The 21,753-nt window shown below is 33.9% G+C and overlaps 1 long non-coding RNA gene across 3 annotated transcripts in view; it reads right to left on the reverse strand.

Moving 5' to 3' along the window:
• The window catches only part of LOC139847819 (uncharacterized), a 69,753-nt gene extending 48,438 nt beyond the window's left edge, over nt 1–21,315 (reverse strand). For 2 of the 3 annotated variants that reach the window (XR_011759700.1, XR_011759699.1), the window contains exons 1-5: nt 20,241–21,315; nt 19,653–19,726; nt 19,191–19,311; nt 18,916–19,078; nt 18,679–18,839 (exon numbers count right to left, since the gene is read on the reverse strand). This is a non-coding gene — a long non-coding RNA (uncharacterized lncRNA). The remainder of the gene's footprint in view (nt 1–18,678; nt 18,840–18,915; nt 19,079–19,190; nt 19,312–19,652; nt 19,727–20,240) is intronic. The other variant, XR_011759701.1, reaches the window with a different exon arrangement.
• Nucleotides 21,316–21,753: the final 438 nt, after the last annotated feature.

Raw genomic sequence — 21,753 nt, forward strand, 5'->3', positions numbered from 1 at the left:
ATCTCTTTCAAATACAAACGGGTGAGTTTCTCCATCGAATCCGTTTCCCTAATCGGCAAAAAGTGAGCCGACTTAGTGAGTCGATCTACAATCACCCAAATCGCATCATAGCCACCCGAAACTCTTGGTAACTTAGTAATAAAATCCATAGTGATACCTTCCCACTTCCACTCGGGAATTTTTGGTTGCACCAAAAGTCCAGACGGTTTTTGATGTTCAGCTTTGACCTTAGCACATGTCAAACACTTAGTCACATACTTAGCAACATCACCTTTCCAATTATGCCACCAATACAGCTCCTTAAGATCCTGATACATCTTTCCTGAACCAGGATGAATAGAGTATCTAGACTTATGAGCCTCATCCAAAACAAGTTGTCGAAGACCTCCAAATTTCGGAACCCATAGACGTCCCGCAAAATACCTAGTACCATCAGCTCGTACTTCAAACTTCTTAGCTACCTTTTCTACATTCTCCTTCACGAAATTCTCCTCCTTTAAGGCTTCTTGTTGTGCCTCAAGAATCTGCCTAACGAGGTTTGATCTAACTGTCATATTCAAGGCCCTAACCCTGCGAGGTTCAGTCCTTTCTTTACGACTCAATGCATCAGCCACAACATTAGCCTTACCCGGGTGATACAAAAGGTCACAATTATAATCATTCAACGTCTCAATCCATCTTCGTTGTCTCATGTTCAACTGTTTCTGATCGAGGATATGTTGAAGACTCTTGTGATCGGTGTACACAGTACTCTTAACACCATAAAGATAGTGTCTCCAAATTTTAAGCGCAAAAACAACAGCCCCCAACTCTAAATCATGAGTTGTATAGTTCTGTTCGTGAATCTTCAACTGTCGTGACGCATACGCAATAACCTTCTTTCGTTGCATCAAAACGCAACCATAGCCTTGTCGCGATGCATCACAATAAACAACAAAATCGTCATTACCCTCCGGTAGTGACAAAATCGGAGCGGTAGTCAACTTCTTCTTAAAAATCTGAAAAGCATCCTCTTGTTCATCCTTCCACTCATATTTCTTCCCCTTATGTGTTAAAGCAGTCAGAAGTTTCGCAATACGAGAGAAATCCTGAATGAACCTTCGAAAGTAACCTGCCAACCCTAAGAACTGACGAATCTGAGTAGGAGTTTTCGGGGTCTCCCACTTTTCAATCGCCTCAATTTTAGCAGGATCAACTTGTATTCCCTTTTTACTAACAATATGACCAAGGAACTAAACTTCTCTTAACCAAAAAGCACACTTAGAGAACTTAGCGTACAACTCTTCTTTCTTTAACAAATCAAGCACTAACCTCAAGTGTTCTTCGTGCTCTTCATCACTCTTAGAATAGATAAGGATGCCGTCGATGAAAACAATAACGAACTTGTCCAAATAGGGTCTACACACACGGTTCATGAGGTCCATGAACACAGCAGGTGCATTTGTCAATCCGAACGGCATAACAAGAAATTCAAAGTGACCGTAACGGGTGCGAAAAGCAGTTTTTGAAACATCAGATTCTTTAACACGCAACTGATGATAGCCAGAACGAAGATCAATTTTTGAATAAACAGAAGAACCCTGAAGCTGATCGAACAGATCATCAATTCTCGGTAGAGGATAACGATTTTTAACAGTGAGCTTATTCAGTTCACGATAATCAATGCATAAACGGAAAGAACCATCCTTCTTCTTAACAAACAGAACGGGAGCTCCCCAAGGGGACGAACTAGGACGAATAAAACCTTTGTCTAACAACTCACGGAGTTGACTCGACAATTCTTAAAGTTCGGAAGGCGCAAGACGATAAGGAGCACGTGCTACAGGAGCAGCGTCGGGAACAAGATCAATTTGAAATTCTACCGCGCGTTGCGGCGGAAGGCCAGGTAAGTCATCGAAAACACCTCGGGAAAATCCCTAACAATGTGAACGTCATCAACGTTCTTCACTTCCTTACTAGGATCAACAACATGAGCAAGAATAGCATGACAGCCTTTACGGAGATGTTTACGAACTTTCATACAGCTAATAAGATTTAACTGTGTGCATTTCTTATCTCCAAAGACCATCAGTGGCTCTCCAATTACATCAGTAATACGAATAGCCTTATCATAACACATGATCTCAGCACGGTTCGCAGATAACCAATCCATACCAATAACAATATCAAAACTACCAAGTTCAATCGGTATCAAGTCTATCTCAAAATCCCTACCACCCAGATTAATGTTACATTTACGATGTACAGTCTTAGCAGTAAGTTCTTTACCATTATCTACTTCAACAACATAAGTATTATCTAAGGGAGTTAACGGCGTTTTGATTCTCGGACTTAATTTACTCGACACGAAACTTAAATCAGCCCCTGAATCAAATAGTACATAAACTGATAAATCGTTGACTGAGAACGTACCAGTAACAAGCTTAGGATCTTCCTCCACATCCTTAGCATTAATGTTGAACGCTCGGCCGCGTGCAGTTTCAGCAGTCTTCTTGTTGGGACAAGCATCTCGGAAATGCCCCGGCTTCCCACACTCATAACAAACCCTTTGATTACCTCCATTATTCGATTTCCCATTACCACTACCGTTACCACCTCTATTACCAACATTATTATTATTACCACCAGCCGCGGAAGTAGCAGAACCCGACAAAAGCACTGTACAATCTTTAGCAATGTGCCCTTGCTTGGAGCACCTCTTACAAGTAACTGTGCAGTAACCATCATGAGCTTTATAGCAACGAGGACACACATGCTGATTTCTGTTGTTAGCACCTGAGGTATCCTGTTTCTTCTGCTGATTTTGGTTTTGATTGCGGTTGTTATCCCACTTTCGTTTCCCGTTATCAGCCTTCTTGACAACCTCCTCACTAGTTTCAGCAACTGTAGTCTTGCTTCTTCTCAACACCTTGTCATTAAGTTTGTGGGCCATGGACATAGCCGCCTCATTAGTCTGGGGTTCACTAGACTCAACCCCGTGTTCAATCTTCTCGGACAAACCATCAATGTAAGCCTCAATTTTGCGGTCCTCATCCGCATAAACCCTAGGACACAGCAAAGTTAACTCGAAAAACCTTCGTTCATAGGCATCTAACTCGGTGCCATGCATTTTCAAATTCTTGAGCTCAACCTCTAGCTTCTTAAGCTCAACCCGAGGTCTATAGCGGGTGATCAATCTTTCCTTAAAATCATTCCAGGCCAAACCATAAGCTACATCGCTTCCCAAACTACTAACCAGATTGTTCCACCATGTCAAGGCACTATCCTTGAGAGTGCAACTAGCGAAACTAACTTTGTCCTCTTCACGGACCCGACTGACCCTGAAAATAGATTCGATCTTCTCGAACCAACGAGTAAGCCCTATTGGTCCTTCCGTACTACTGAATTCTTGGGGTCGACCAACCATAAAAGTCTTGTGGGAGCATCCTGAAAGGATCCGAAACTAATCATCCGGACGTTGTCCATATTGATTACAAACGAATTACAATAGTTGATAACATTGCGAGGTACTTGCCCTCTATATGATACATCTTACAAACGTTGCATTTATTCTTAAAAGGCAATCTATAGTTACATCCAGAATTGACATAATCGCCTGACATTTCATAATATTCAAATGACCTAAACCGCCATTTACTTAATAATAGTCTCTATGAACTTCAATGACTCGAATGCAACGCCTTATGATATAAGTCCTTAATAGCCTTAAGTAGTATCCTTAGTACGAGCTAATGCACAGCGGAAGACTTAATTCATACCTGAGAATAACATGCTTTAAAATGTCAACATAAAGTTGGTGAGATATAGGTTTAATGCCGGCAGCGATATATATATATATATATAGACCACAAGATTTCATATATAAACATTTTCATAAAAAATATTCTAAGTGGTTGAGCACTTGGTAACCATACTTAACATTCAATCACGTCGCATATTCCCTTTAATATGAAATCTTACTACACCGTACCAAGTGTAGTCACAAAACGAAGTACTGTGCAACCGTTGAATACTGGTCGTCCAGTCCGGTTGGGGTTGTCAGGCCCGATAGATCTATCAACAGGATTCGCGTTTACAATACCGCTGTAAATATTAGTTACCAAGCTACAGGGAAGTATGCCAGTGGTACAACTCAACGTAGAATATATTTTTCAGTTACTTGTGTCCATAACGTAAAACATAAAATACATGTATTCTCATCCCGAAATATTTAGAGTTTAAAAGTGGGACTATATACTCACTGTTGTCTTGAAGATATAAATATTTTGACTTGATCTTCCGGTTGATATCACGAACCTATCCATATATAATATATCAATACCTTTTCTTTTTAAACAAACGTCTCATATATATACTTGTTATACTTTTAATACTTTGAATAATTCCTTAGTCCGTAGTTAGCAGTTCATTGTTAGTAATTCAATTTTAATGGTTCATTTTTAGGTGTTTAATAAACCCCCAATGAAATGAATAAAACCCCCATCGTATATGTATTGGTCGAGATTAATCTTGACCCACGGTACCGGTGTTGTCAAATGACGTGTTGCGTACATAAAGTACCGGTGTTGTCAAATGACGTGTTGCGTACAATCATGGGATCTTATGATTAATCTTCTCGTATTGTTTACGGGTGATCCTGAACCATATAAAATTGAATTATGAGTACATATATATAAAATATCATGTTATCTTAGAAAGATGTGATTTTATTTAATTTTTCCCAATTAATCCCGAAGTTAAACAAGTCTTGGATAACCAATTTTGTTTCGGTCATAGTTTCTTCGTTACAAATCCGTTTTCGTTGATTCAACTTGCCATCTCCTTGGATCGAGTCCCTCTTTAAGACTATGAACTGAAAATACCTTGGTTTGTATTCAAAATCACACGGCATAGGTGAAACTTTAGTGAAACTTATGAAGTTAAACATTTTCCTTTATTTAAACAACCTTAAATAATTATTTTTCTAAAAATACTTATACTTTGAATTAGATCATGAAATTTTTATGTGTTATCATATTCATAGTAAAAATCATTTTTCCAGAACATAAACCTCCAATTCAAAGTTTAAGATGGTTTTTAATTATCCAACCCAAAACAGTCCCCGGTTGCACTCCGACGTCGTAAAAACAGTTTTTAAGATATTCTTTGAAAAACCAAGTTTTACCTTGTTAAATTAGCATATATTTAAGTTATATTACAGGTCTTGAAGTATTTTAAAAGTTAAGTTAGAAGGATCTATTTAGTTTGCAAACAAGTTTGAAAACTTTCAAACTATGTTCTTGTTGTTAAAATTTTATACCACAAAATAAGATAGCTATATATATATATGAATCGAATAAGGTTATGAACATAGTTACTACCTCAAGTTCCTTGGACAAGGTTGCTGTAAAAGAGGAGTAAGAACCTAGAACCAAAAGGGTGATGGAAGTGGATGAAAGATTGGAAGTAAGTTTGTGTTCTTGGAAGGATTTCTTGAAGTGTTTTTGTATGGTTTTCTTATGGTGATTAAGTAAGGTTTTTGAAGCTAAATGATGGGGAAAATGCTTGTAGATGATCAAGTATGAAGTTAAGAGTATTTTGAGAGAGAAATGGGAGTGTAAGTATGAGAAAATGGGGTGAAGAAATGGTGTGCATGCATAAAAACGTTTTTAGTATATAAAGAAAAAAAATGATACCTAACTTTGTTTTCTTGCTAAATAATTCATGCTACTTGACAAATGGTTGGTTCCACATGTTTCTTAATCATTTAAGGCTGCTAAGGAGCAGATTTTTATTGGTATATACCAATAGTAAATACATCTAGAAGCTGCGTATGATACGGGTACATATACCCTAAATATACGTGTAGAAATCTTTGAGAAAACGGAACGAGGATTCAAATATAGCTATCTTTTGTGAATATACTTATATTGTTTTATGTATTTAAGTCCTTAAAAGTGATTAAATACATTACTTATACGTTATATGTATAAACATTATAAGTCATAAGTATTTATATCAAATAACGTTATGTATGGTTATTGTTTTGAAAACTTAAGTTAGTAGTTTCAAAATATACTTATAACTTATTGTTATTAATACAAAATTAGATATTAAAACATCCATAAACCATGTTAAATATGTATATATACATATATATACACAAACGTATAATTATCATATGTTATATAGTTCGTGATATCATCGGTCAAACTAGACGGTCAAACGTTGTGTAAAACTCTTTTCGAAAACATAAGTCTCAACAATTTGGATTGCTTATCATGTTGGTAAGGTTTAATTTATGTAAATATTAATCTTATAAGTATAGAACGATCGAAAAAGTGCGGGTCAACTTTAGGGTTTTTGCTTATCGTGTCGGAACCATATAGAGATTAGAGTTTAAATTTGGTCGGAAATTTCCGGGTCGTTACAGTACCCATCCGTTAAAGAAATTTCGTCCTCGAAATTTGGTAGAGGTTGTCATAAATAACAATAGGAATGTTTTCATGACGAATATGAGGTAATAATGAAATTTTATCATTACTGAAAGATTTAGATAAAACGATTTGGTTATGTGAGACGCACGAGCGAAGCTATCACAAAAGAGTGAAATGAGTAAATATAGAATTGTTGTAACCGATGACGTGATTATGATCGATTTCCGGGATTTAAGGGTTTTAAAGAAAATCTTATGTAATAAGATTTAGTTTTGCAGCGATCAGGATCTTCTTTGATTTAACGCGGCAATATGTTTTGATTTCTTTGTCGAATATTTCACTATAAATTTACCTCCTTCCCTTTTTTTCTTCCCACATCTTCTATTCTTTCTCTTTAGTTCCTACTTTAAGACATTCGCTAATATGCTCCATCCCATTCTAACCCTTGTTATATTTCTAACTTTCATATCTTTCATTCTTCTTTTTCATCTATCACCAGAAGAATCTATTCTCTTTTATCCTTTCCTTGGAATTATAATGTTTTTAATTCTCCCGTGCCTTTACGTTGCAATACGTATTGATATGCACGGTTTGTAGTTTCGGGGTTGTTGTTAGGTTTTATACCTTCCCTTATATTTCGATGTTCCTACTCCCGTCCCTTAAAATCATTGTCATCCACAGTTAATGCTCTCTCTTATTTGCTGTGGTTTATGTTCCTATTTCTATTCTGAGGTTTTGTCCCTTCATTTCTTCTTTCCATCCTCGAGCCAAGCGAACAATGGTCCGAAATTCGTAGGTAGGAAATTTGGAATGAACCTAGCTATTGGTTTTAGAATGAAATTGTAATGGCACAATCTTGATTCGTTAAATTACTCGAATATTCCGAAAAAATAGAACTATCAAGGTGATACGTTCTAATATGTTTGGAGACTTGATAGAAGGTAAGAGCCATGTAACATGGCACATGATGACGGTACTGTGAATCATCACATTCCATTAGAAACTTAACATGACTTACTGTAATATAATGAAGTTGATCAAGTTTCATTATATTATACTAATTCATGCATCAGTTCCCAACACTACTTTAAAACATTCATATTTTAAACTTGGAGGTTTCAAAATTTAGAAATTGACACAGTTTCTTTTATGTTGTAATGCAGATATTTCGGAGAGATAAATATTCTCAGATAAGAATAGTTGTGAAAATATCTCCAGAAATATGGAGAATATGTATAACGGAAGATATGAAGATATCTTATAATATCTAAGATAAGATGATGATGAAGAATATCATCGGGAGAGGTTTAGAATAAGGGGTAGGGTTTTTACTAATGGTTTCAGCAGGCACTGAATCGTTTGAATCCTTTGAAAGCAGATTCAGTTCTTGTTATTTATCCACAACCTCTTTCATACTTTGCTCAAACCGTTTTCCGGTTCCAACTCTTCTCTTTTTCTGAGTTTTATCGACACACTGTGCTTCGTCATCAAACTTTTGACTGTTTAAAATCGTTTACAATTTTCGCTGCTTCATCAGCATTTAAAGAACTACTTCATAATTCAGGGTGTTTTTCAGAAACTTCACCTTCGGAGTATGAAATCCTTAGGAATAGACGTTATAGGTATGACTGAGAAGTTTTGCGAGATTTTTAAAATACTAATTGCGGATTCTGCCAAAAAGATGACAAGCTGCTGGTACATGATGTCGTGGAATATGAAAGGTTCTCCGGTAACAATGGTGAAAGGACAAGGTATATATATCGAGGTTATAATAAGAGTGGTCCTACTGAGAAATCAAAGTGGAGCTGTGACAAAATTGACTTATATTGAAAAGAGAAATGTAAGGTTGTTTTTGCCAATGAATGATAAGGAATTTGACGCGGATAAGTTTTAACGATAACTTCGGTTTTGAAAGTTTCAGGTGTATAACTGTATGCATAAATCTTTCTTCCGTAAACGAGGTGCGGCTGGTTCAACTTCTCGATTGAAGTGTTTTCAAGAATCATGAAAAGATTTGAACGAGGATTATAATTGTCGAAGTACAAATGAGGTTTAGGATGAAATCAAGTGGCAAACTTGAAGAATTATTTAGTTTCATATGTTATAATCAATATTTTAATTTAATTCATTTTAATTGTCCAAAGTTAGCAGTCCAATAGTCCGATGGTTCAATGATTCATATATAATTTAATATATAATATTCGAATTAAATAATACGTATCGTGACCCGTATACCGGTCTCGGTGTCGATCACAACTCAAATTATATATATATTTTGAAATCAACTCCGACCCTGTATAGCCAACTCCCGCCTTCACATATAGAGTGTCTACGGTTGTTCCGAAATATATATATAGATGGGTCGATATGATAAGTCAAAACCTTGCATACGTGTCCCGTTATTTAAAGTGCGTAAAAGTAAATAACAGAAATTAAATGATGATAAATAAAATTGCAAGAATGTAAATTGCGATAAATTAAATGTTAATCAGTTAACTGGGAACAGTTAGCCGGAATAGTTAGCGTGAAATCCTATCACAATTTCAATTAATTAATTCGTTTGTTTCTAACACTTTTTATTTTTGTCCAATGTTTTCTTCATTATGCCACTTGTTGGATTCTGATAGATCAAAATCCAAATATGAAATTTGAATAGAAATGGTTATTCTGTGGTGAACGGATACGTATATCGGTAGTTGTAAGTAGGATAGTAAATGACCGTTGAATCAGATTTAGAGAATGTACAACGTAACTTATTAATGTGAATTCTAAATATTCCTCGGGTACTACCCACCCGTTAAAATATTTTCATCATTAACAGTTTGTACGAAAGAATTTTTAATTACAATCTTTATAAAAATATACTTGCATATATATTTTCTTCAGATGTAATCATAGATTCAATGAGTCAATGAAGTATTAAACTCATTTGATTTATCGTTAATACTAGATTACATAACTTCTAAAGCATTAGAGATTACATAATCGCCAGGTCGAACGAAGATAAATGAGGTAAAACGATACGTAAAGCGAAGATAATCGATGTAGAATGATATATAGAACGAAGATCATACTCGAAGTTCCGATGAGGTTTTTGAGGTATGTGATGTTGATATCCGAGATACAGTTTGTGATGTTGAGATTTTGGGGGTGACAAGAGTACTGTCGGCGTTGTTGATAGTGATACAGATTATGCTGCTGGTGCTGCTGCTGGTGTTTGTAACCTTCGCACCGTATTTTCTAAAGCCACTACCCGAGCGCGAAGCTCGTTGACTTCTTCTATTATACCGGGATGATTGACAGTTGGAACGAGCGAATGAAAAAGATTCGAAATATGGGATAGTATGTAGTCATGACGAGATACTCTAGAAATGAGCGAGAAAATGGTGTTTCGAATAGGTTCGCCGGTAAGTGCTTCAGGTTCATCGTTAAGAGGACAATTTGGTGGATGGAATGGATCACCTTCTTCTTGCCTCCAGAAATTTAGTATATTACGAACCCATCCCCAATTCATCCAGAATAGATGATGGGAAATTGGTTGATCCATTCCGGTAACGCTGTTCTCGGAGCTCGAATGGAAATCCATATCGACGAAGCTATCGAAGTCGGAGGAATTTGAGCTGGATGAAGAATCCATCTTGTATGGTCGGAGAAATGAATTTTTGGTTTGGAATAGATTATAGGAGTTGGGTTTGGTACTCTTCAATACATAATTTACATATGTATATATAATATCAAAATCCCATGAATTACGGAGAATCTTTGAAATACGTCAGGCAATGTCTATAGTAACAGATACGCTAGGATATGAATTTTGTCTATACACTATCGATGCACTAAATGCAGTAAGACGTGTCTAGACTTAAGAATGATAAGCAGGCAGTTCCCTAAGGATGATAAGCAGATGATTTCCGACTAGGATTGATAAGCAAAACTTTTGACAGGCAGACACGGTCAAAGTCCAGACTCACTTAATGTATCCTAACAACTACTAGTTAGACACACTAATGCAAGGCCTGGTTCACTAAGACCAATGCTCTGATACCAACTGAAAGGATCCGAAACTAATCATCCGGACGTTGTCCATATTGATTACAAACGAATTACAATAGTTGATAACATTGCGAGGTACTTGCCCTCTATATGATACATCTTACAAACGTTGCATTTATTCTTAAAAGGCAATCTATAGTTACATCCAGAATTGACATAATCGCCTGACATTTCATAATATTCAAATGACCTAAACCGCCATTTACTTAATAATAGTCTCTATGAACTTCAATGACTCGAATGCAACGCCTTATGATATAAGTCCTTAATAGCCTCAAGTAGTATCCTTAGTACGAGCTAATGCACAGCGAAAGACTTAATTCATACCTGAGAATAACATGCTTTAAAATGTCAACATAAAGTTGGTGAGATATAGGTTTAATGCCGGCAGCGATATATATATATATATATATATAGACCACAAGATTTCATATATAAACATTTTCATAAAAAATATTCTAAGTGGTTGAGCACTTGGTAACCATACTTAACATTCAATCACGTCGCATATTCCCTTTAATATGAAATCTTACTACACCGTACCAAGTGTAGTCACAAAACGAAGTACTGTGCAACCGTTGAATACTGGTCGTCCAGTCCGGTTGGGGTTGTCAGGCCCGATAGATCTATCAACAGGATTCGCGTTTACAATACCGCTGTAAATATTAGTTACCAAGCTACAGGGAAGTATGCCAGTGGTACAACTCAACGTAGAATATATTTTTCAGTTACTTGTGTCCATAACGTAAAACATAAAATACATGTATTCTCATCCCGAAATATTTAGAGTTTAAAAGTGGGACTATATACTCACTGTTGTCTTGAAGATATAAATATTTTGACTTGGTCTTCCGGTTGATATCACGAACCTATCCATATATAATATATCAATACCTTTTCTTTTTAAACAAACGTCTCATATATATACTTGTTATACTTTTAATACTTTGAATAATTCCTTAGTCCGTAGTTAGCAGTTCATTGTTAGTAATTCAATTTTAATGGTTCATTTTTAGGTGTTTAATAAACCCCCAATGAAATGAATAAAACCCCCATCGTATATGTATTGGTCGAGATTAATCTTGACCCACGGTACCGGTGTTGTCAAATGACGTGTTGCGTACATAAAGTACCGGTGTTGTCAAATGACGTGTTGCGTACAATCATGGGATCTTATGATTAATCTTCTCGTATTGTTTACGGGTGATCCTGAACCATATAAAATTGAATTATGAGTACATATATATAAAATATCATGTTATCTTAGAAAGATGTGATTTTATTTAATTTTTCCCAATTAATCCCGAAGTTAAACAAGTCTTGGATAACCAATTTTGTTTCGGTCATAGTTTCTTCGTTACAAATCCGTTTTCGTTGATTCAACTTGCCATCTCCTTGGATCGAGTCCCTCTTTAAGACTATGAACTGAAAATACCTTGGTTTGTATTCAAAATCACACGGCATAGGTGAAACTTTAGTGAAACTTATGAAGTTAAACATTTTCCTTTATTTAAACAACCTTAAATAATTATTTTTCTAAAAATACTTATACTTTGAATTAGATCATGAAATTTTTATGTGTTATCATATTCATAGTAAAAATCATTTTTCCAGAACATAAACCTCCAATTCAAAGAATAGATGGTTTTTAATTATCCAACCCAAAACAGTCCCCGGTTGCACTCCGACGTCGTAAAAACAGTTTTTAAGGTATTCTTTGAAAAACCAAGTTTTACCTTGTTAAATTAGCATATATTTAAGTTATATTACAGGTCTTGAAGTATTTTAAAAGTTAAGTTAGAAGGATCTATTTAGTTTGCAAACAAGTTTGAAAACTTTCAAACTATGTTCTTGTTGTTAAAATTTTATACCACAAAATAAGATAGCTATATATATATGAATCGAATAAGGTTATGAACATAGTTACTACCTCAAGTTCCTTGGACAAGGTTGCTGTAAAAGAGGAGTAAGAACCTAGAACCAAAAGGGTGATGGAAGTGGATGAAAGATTGGAAGTAAGTTTGTGTTCTTGGAAGGATTTCTTGAAGTGTTTTTGTATGGTTTTCTTATGGTGATTAAGTAAGGTTTTTGAAGCTAAATGATGGGGAAAATGCTTGTAGATGATCAAGTATGAAGTTAAGAGTATTTTGAGAGAGAAATGGGAGTGTAAGTATGAGAAAATGGGGTGAAGAAATGGTGTGCATGCATAAAAACGTTTTTAGTATATAAAGAAAAAAAATGATACCTAACTTTGTTTTCTTGCTAAATAATTCATGCTACTTGACAAATGGTTGGTTCCACATGTTTCTTAATCATTTAAGGCTGCTAAGGAGCAGATTTTTATTGGTATATACCAATAGTAAATACATCTAGAAGCTGCGTATGATACGGGTACATATACCCTAAATATACGTGTAGAAATCTTTGAGAAAACGGAACGAGGATTCAAATATAGCTATCTTTTGTGAATATACTTATATTGTTTTATGTATTTAAGTCCTTAAAAGTGATTAAATACATTACTTATACGTTATATGTATAAACATTATAAGTCATAAGTATTTATATCAAATAACGTTATGTATGGTTATTGTTTTGAAAACTTAAGTTAGTAGTTTCAAAATATACTTATAACTTATTGTTATTAATACAAAATGAGATATTAAAACATCCATAAACCATGTTAAATATGTATATATACATATATATACACAAACGTATAATTATCATATGTTATATAGTTCGTGATATCATCGGTCAAACTAGACGGTCAAACGTTGTGTAAAACTCTTTTCGAAAACATAAGTCTCAACAATTTGGATTGCTTATCATGTTGGTAAGGTTTAATTTATGTAAATATTAATCTTATAAGTATAGAACGATCGAAAAAGTGCGGGTCAACTTTAGGGTTTTTGCTTATCGTGCCGGAACCATATAGAGATTAGAGTTTAAATTTGGTCGGAAATTTCCGGGTCGTTACACATCCCACCTGGTTGTTGTTCACATTGGCGTTAACATTAGCATTTGCTGCCATAGCAGCAACAATTCCTTCATTGATCAGGCGTTGCATACGCGCTTCAGTGGACTCTCTTGGAGGCATGATCTTCAAAATAGAATAACACATCCGTTAGTACCAAGAATAATACTAGTGTCATAAAGGAATAGATCAAAACACGAAAAGATTAACCATCATAAATAACAGTTAACAAACACTATGAGTAATAACATGACAGTTATGATTGTTATAGAAATAACCATCACATGCATACATATTTTATGATAACATCATACAACATACATAACACCTAACATACATGAACATATATTACGCATAATATAACATGCCAAGATCCACAACATCAGAAATAAAACATGATAATGATAATAGATGTCATAAAAATAACCATCCATACATAATGAAAAATATCCCATAACAAAATCTTAATAAAATCCTCGGCAAAACGCCGTACATAACCCAAAAGGTATGTATAAAAAGGACATTAAGTCTGACGAAATCGATAATCAATATGAATAATCACATCACATTCGCTTAGAGCGGGTGTGATAAGCTGGTCCAGCATGAGTCTCAGCAGGATCCTCATACTTACGCAACTTCCCTTTCACAACATCCAACTCTTCCTTCAACACACGAACAGTGCTTTCGAGAGCCTCGAACTTAGCATTAACTTCTCGATCACGCTTACGGTTCGCATCCTCAACCCTATGCTTGAAAGTGATAAAGTTACCCATGTCGGCACGGATCTCGTCCATAACTTCATTATGTGGCAAAGTGCGCAAACAATCACTAAGGGCGTTAATACGTGTCACCTCATTATAAGCCCGGTTCATATGAGTAATGGTAGAAAAATAGTAATGAACAGGATCATCGATCTCTGGTTGATTAGCACGACGTCTAGCAGGAGACGGTGGAGCAGGAGCAGCAACAGAGTTATCGCTCGAAGTCGACATCTGCAAACAGCAAAACCGCAAACCACATACCAAAAAGATATGAAAGCTAATAGTATAACTTCTACGAAATGAAATGCATAATAATGCTATAGCAAAAAGGTCGGGCTGTAGACTAGACTCTAATGCACCCTAATAACCACGGGTTGACCACATTAAGACCGCCTAGTTCCCTACAACCAACGCTCTGATACCACATGTGACGACCCCATCAAAACACTTAACAGATCCGTCAGTTGGTCCCACAGCTTGATCGGACCTAAACGAATTAAATAAACAAAGTTGCATTCTTTTATATCAAAAGTTTCTCAAAAAGGAAACAAACCAAAATATGTAGTTTCAAAACAACCAACCATAGTAATAAATCAAAAGTTGACACAAAACCTTGCCAACAAACCCACAAGTTTAAATTATCCAAAAATAGAATGCAAGCTTAAGTTTCATAAATTACTTCATAAAATCTGCCCAAATGCATGCAGACTCCTCTAAACACAGCGGAAGCATCACAAAACTCAAGTACCTGTGAAAACATGCAAGTAAACCGTCAACACAAAGGTTGAGTGAATTATAGGTTTAAATAATAAGCAAACTTTAGACCACAAGATTTAAAAATGTTAGAAAACATTAAATATTATTCCATTATCAATGAGCCACCTGGTAACCACTTAACCCTTTACTTACCCTTGCCAAACACAATAAAAATATACACTTGGACAGTGTATCTACAACAAATTACGAAGTACTAAACATTCCTATTATAAATTGCTAGCGCGACTAGCTCGAAATGGGGTTGTCAAACCTGATAGATCTATCCGTAGGATTCACGTTCACCAGTAGAAACCAGTGATTACAGTTACCAGACTAGGGAATATTTTTGTCCAACTCACAATGAATAATTAAATTTAACTGTTACTTGTGTCTAAATTTAACTGTTACTTGTGTCTAAACATAAATAAAAATGCATGTAATCACATCCCAAAAATATACTTTGAAAAGTATGTAAAAACGGGACTATAACTCACCTTAAAAGCAACTGAAGAAACCACACAAACAAGCGAACAACAAATAGAGTAAAGTGATCAGGAACGATCACAACGCCGACCTATAAATAAAGCAGGTCGATATAAATAACTAACTTAGGTCAAGTCTTAGTATGATAGCTATTGTACATGTTGCAAGTAGTCATAGAACAATACTCGGCAAGCATCGGTTTGACTGGAACAGCGTACGGACACATACTTTCTATTTATAGAAAGTTTCTATTTTTAGCAGGTTTCCATTTTTGAAAAGTTTCTATTTTTGGAAAGTTTCTATTTTAGGAAAGTTTCTATTTTAGGAAAGTTTCCAAATTTAGAAAGTTCTATTTTTAGAAAGTTTTTAAGTTAGGAAAGTTTCCTTATTTAGAAAGTCAACAAAAGTCAACTGAAAGTCAAAGTCAACCGAAAGTCAACCTTGGTCAAACATAGTCAACATTAATTTGAAAAGTGTAAATTATAATAATAACATAAGTTATAATGTTTATTAAAGTTAAAAGTGTATAATTAAGTCATAACATAAGTTTAATTAAATAAAATGAATTATTAAAGTTAATATAAGTTGAAGTGATATAATTAATATATCATAAGTATTTAATTAATTAATTAAATATTAATCATAATATAAGTATTATTAATTAATAATAAATTTTTAAATCATATCATAAGTATTATTAATTAATAATGAATTATTAACCATATCATAAGTTTCTAATTATAATTATTAAATCATAAGTATTTAATAATTAAATCATAATTAAATAATAATTAAGTCTTATAATAATTAAATAATTATTTAATCTTTATTATAAGTCTTATAATAATATTCTCATAAAATAAATTTAATACTTATCATAAGTATTTTCCATTAATAATAAAAGTATTATTAATCGTAAGTTAAATTAAAATGTTAATTAAATCATAAATAATAATGAAATGATATAATAAATATTTATATCATAAGTCTTAAATAATAATAATTACTTCTTTTATCATAAGTAATTAATTAATAATGAAATTCATTATTTTTATCATAAGTTTTAGAATTAATCATAAGTTTTAATTCAAAAGTTCCTCGGGTCGTATCTTGAGCCCCGGATGTCGATTTCTGGCGAGCCTTATATGCATCTCCGCTTATTTAAACCACCCGACACAATGGTGCACTCAAGAACACACCAAGAACAGTCCACAAGTCGTGGTAATCAGCCATGACACCACTTGGACCTTCAATTTTCTCAAAACCGTGTTTTAGTCATAACGGGTGAACCGTGGCTCGGATTTAGGTGACCCGAACATGAAAGTTCGTCCCACCATCAATCCTAACACACTAACACACCCTAAAAACACCAAGGATGGTAACAAAGTCGGACCAAACCTGGTTCATGTCAATATCACAATTCAATTTTAACAAAATAGTAATTTGATCATATCTAGGGCTCCGGGAATCGAAACGACATGAATCCGGAGTCTAAAATTAATGTCTTGATGAGAGGAACTCATCTAGATAGTTTATTTTAACTTTTATATCAGTTACAAACCCAGAATACACGAAATAGCTGCTGTCCAGAATTTTATAAACCGAAAACATGCAATTATGAGTACATCTATGCATACAAACATCAATACAATAATCCACAAACATCATACTACTAAATAATCATCAAAATACAGAAAATAAATGAAAATTTGAAAATTCTATGGTTAGGGTTTATACCCTAATCGAGAAACGTTTGATGTTATCGCGTAGAGAACGGAACGAGGAACGCGTTGGTGTTAATTAATTGATGATCCAAGCAAGCTTTTTGTTGAAGAATGATGATGGTGGTGGTGAGCTAGGCGACGGCCAAAGGAGAGGGGAGAGGGAGAGGAGAGCAAAAATAGAAGATTAGGTTTTGATAAATATTGGAATTGAAATAATGAACCAAAAATAAAAATCAAGGGAGTATTACTCCCTCCCCTTGGAGTTTCGGCCGAATGAGGGGTGGGGTGGGCCCCACTTGGCCCATCTCACTTAATTGTTAAGTTACTTATGGCCCGAAAGCCCGAACGAGTCCCGAAACGCGAAAACGCACTTACGCGATTAAAAATTCGGAAAGATAACAAACGCGCGACGAAAAATAAATATAAATACACTATATAATAATATGATCTTAAAATATCATATTTAAAATATTTAGGATTTAAAAATCCCGAAAACGCGTCCGTTGGTTTTAAAACCGAAAAGATTCGCCGAATGAAAATCCGCGAGACGTAGAAACGTATAAATTAAAATATGAATACAAATATTCACATAACACATAATAATTAATATATATATATATATATATATATATATATATATATATATATATATATATATATATATATATATATATATATATATATATATATATATATATATATATATATATATATATATATTATTACAAAAATAATATAGGTCATAGAAATGACGTGGCACACTAACAGTTAACGGCCGTTAAATAATTAACTGAAAAAGATAACGGAAAAAGTAGGGTCGTGACACATATAGTTAGAATTTATCATTTAAAGATAAAAAAAACCTCACTTATTTCATAATGGTATTTTTTTCAAGTATGGAATCTTGATAAAATACTTCTAATGTACAAAAATATATCTTTTCTACAGTATCATGTATCACCACAACTTAAGTTAACAAAATACAAAAAATCTTCATCAACTAAAATATAAATTGAAATCAAACAAAGTAGGAGGGACATGATCAAAATTATAAGAGAGCTCAAATGCACAAAGCTTTTTTTGAAGTTAAAGACGAAATCTAATATTTTAATTTTATTTTCAAAGATACACTGAATATGACGTTGCTAACAAATTCAGTTATGACCATTTGTCAATTAAAGATTTGGTCTTTGCTCCACCCAGAAAGCTTACTTCCAATACTCAGCAAATAATATTAATTTGAAAATGACTAATTAAAAGTTATAAATTTACAACAATACAAATGAATGGCATCCAAGAAGGACCCAAATAACCACATAAAAAACATTGCCCAATTGAAACATCACAGAAGTAACTAAAATGTAAGCAACCAGTCAAAACATTGCCCAAATAAGCTAATTTAATTGAAAACTTCTTTATTGTATCGAGTATTGACTACTACAACTATTGCACAAGTTAAAATCCACCCATAAGTGTTGTAGATAGAAAATGTTGTACTAAAGTGTTACCTTAGACCACCTGCATATTTGGATATTAGCTCATTAATGATTGAACATTAAGTAGCATGTAAAACTTTAACTTTAATTCCCTATTGAAGTAGGCCAATCTACTTGAAGTTTGACATCGTGATATTTGCGACCATGTAGCCCCAACATGACCCTTAAAGGTTCTAAAAACGAAAACAAATCAGGTCAACGAATATCCTGCCATAACTGACCCAAACAGATTTCTCATGATTCAATTACCTCATATCTGAAGCAGCAAGCTTCTTTGCATCTGCAGGCCTACTCGCAAGCTTTAGTAGAGTGAATGATTTTTTTTACAATAAGACCTCACCCCTTTTAGCCCGATGTCCTATTAAATCCCCGAACCTTTCCCTTTTAGCCCGTTTGCTATTGTGTTAATGAACTGTAATAGCAAACAGAATATTATCTAAAAGCAACAGCAAATGATGAACCAAAGTGTAACTCCCGAAGTAAAACAATAAAAAATACAACTTGCATTAAAGAGTAAAGATTACAGAAATCATTTTTTTGAAGTGAGTATCCAGTCTCAAGTACTTCTCCCATAAGAAACATCTATAAATGATTGAATGATTGTTTTGTTAGATCAGCACGTACCAACTTTTGTGTCTTCCATACCTTCAAGCAAAACATATATTTATTTAGTCATTATTCTTTAGGCAAGACATATATTAATTTAGTGATTTTAAATTAATCATTGTTCTTCAATAGATTTCTCCCGAACCATCCAAGTTGTCACTTCTTACGTAGTCAAGGATATGAGCGCAGTAAGCAAACCGAATGAGGTTTGGCAAATCACTTACAAAATTTACTAATTTAATAATTAATATAACTTTGCAGTTTAATAACAACACGTCATCATCAAAAATGAAACCCGGAGTTTATGCAGCAAAATTATTGAAAAAGAATTTACTAAATTGTTTTACCAAAATCTAAGAAGTAAGATATTATAGACATACCAGTTTATGTTGGACTTTCTGCCTTTGTCAACTGCTACTTTTTGATCTGTCAACTTCGATACAATAGATCGTGACTGAAATTCAGTAACACATATGTTACGAAGAATCCATATCATTAAAAGGTATATTACCGAGTGTGTAGGATTCAAACACCACTCATCCAAACCAATAAGTTTATAGAGAAATACTTAATTTTGGTTCAACTTGTATATACATATACATATACATATACATAAAAATAATAACAATTATAGAATTCAGCCCCATGATGCATATCCTTTTCAGTTCAAGGTTTCAATGGATTGTATATGCAAAGTTCAATTTGAAGATTTCAGATTCAAGACTAACCAGTCATAATAGGTTTTCATATCTTAAAACCTTAAACTAATATACAATATGATGCAAAACTATTTTTAGATCAAGATAAGATTTTATTAATTAATAATCATAAACAAATCAATAGGGGCCAAAAAGCACCATAACCCCATTCAGAATAGTACACGGATGGAAAACTATCTATAGTATTACATATAGTAAATAGGTCTGTATGAACAAAATTGACCCAAAACTGAAATTTCTGTTTCTTACAACATCTGAAGAAGCTTTAAGGATCAACAGTAGAACATGGATGCTTAGCTTTCATCAACCAACACCAAACCTCTTTGATAATCCAACCCGTGTAATGCAAATAACTTAAAAGAGATTAGGAGAAATAGAATTAGATACTAATAAGCAAATAAGTTAAGAAAACGCATAAAGTAATAATGAATTAACAAACACATCAAGTAAAGATCAAAAGCAAATATCGTAATAGAAGTAGTTTTCAACCATATATCTGGCACTTCCCATTGATTGTGTTTCCTGAACCTGCAGCAGTTATTATACACACAAAGAGAAGAAAAAAAAAGGATAGTTGTAAACAGAATAAAAGAAATTGAATTTTTGATATATTAAACAAATATATTCGATAAGTACTGAAAAAAGATTTTGAAAAGTGTTTTTGAATTCAAACAACAATTATTTATGTTTCAAACAACAATTTTGAAAGATTTTGATAACAAAATCCAGAAAAATAAAAGCAACAAAAACCCGGCATCTTCACAGTCGACGCATTCTGTATTTGAAAAAAAAAAACAGAAAATGAAATACAAAACATGAAATTACATACCTGAATTAAGGTATGGAACCCGCCATCACGATGAATAGAGAATATGAGTATTTGGTGTTGTTAATAACAGGATCGATAATCGATTAATAGATTTTGTTTTTTAGCACAAACCTTATGCATCAACAAATCCATAGTTAATATAAATGTAGCAGTTTCGCTGAAAACAATAAATCGCTGCAAACCTTAAAATCGAACACTAATACCTCTGTTTGATCACATATACTATGAAAATCCTAAATCGTTGCAAACCCTGGATCGCTGCAAACCCTAAATCGTTTTTGTAATTATCGTCTTCATCACTCCGGCTTAAGCGCCGGAGAAACTTCCAGCGGTTTCACGGAATCTGTCATTAGCATACAAAATTTATATGGTTTTATGGAGAAAAATGCAACGGATTCATTGGTGGTAGTGGCAACCTCTATTATGGCGGCATGAGGGCATCAGTGGCTGTGAAAATGATGTGGGTTTTTTTTCAGTTGTGAGGGAAGATTAAGATCACAGGTACATGCTTGGATTTGGTGGAAAATAAAACTGATTGAGATGCTAATGAGGAATTTGATTGGTACATGTGTTAATTTTTGGTGATTTAAGTTAAATAATTAGGATTAATTAACAAAATTACACGTGTAGTGATGATTAGGGAGCATGACACGTGGCAGTATGCCACATGTTTTGTAAGATGTAGAGAAGATTGCAACTATAACTATATTTGGTTCTTTGTTATTTTTTCTAACTGGTTTTCTTCCAATTTCAGCTTTTTTTCAAGTGGGTAAGTTGAAATTGTGAGACTTTTGAAAAAAGGTTTAATCTTTATTGTCCCAACTTCAGTTTTTCATCTGCTCAATTTCCAGTTTTAGTGAATTGAAACTTTGTGAATTTCGCTCAAAGTTAGAGCCTTTATTGTACCCAAATTCAGATTCTCATATGGGTTTC

The sequence above is a fragment of the Rutidosis leptorrhynchoides genome, chromosome 5 (assembly GCF_046630445.1).
Source record: "Rutidosis leptorrhynchoides isolate AG116_Rl617_1_P2 chromosome 5, CSIRO_AGI_Rlap_v1, whole genome shotgun sequence".
Taxonomy (NCBI): Eukaryota; Viridiplantae; Streptophyta; class Magnoliopsida; order Asterales; family Asteraceae; genus Rutidosis; species Rutidosis leptorrhynchoides.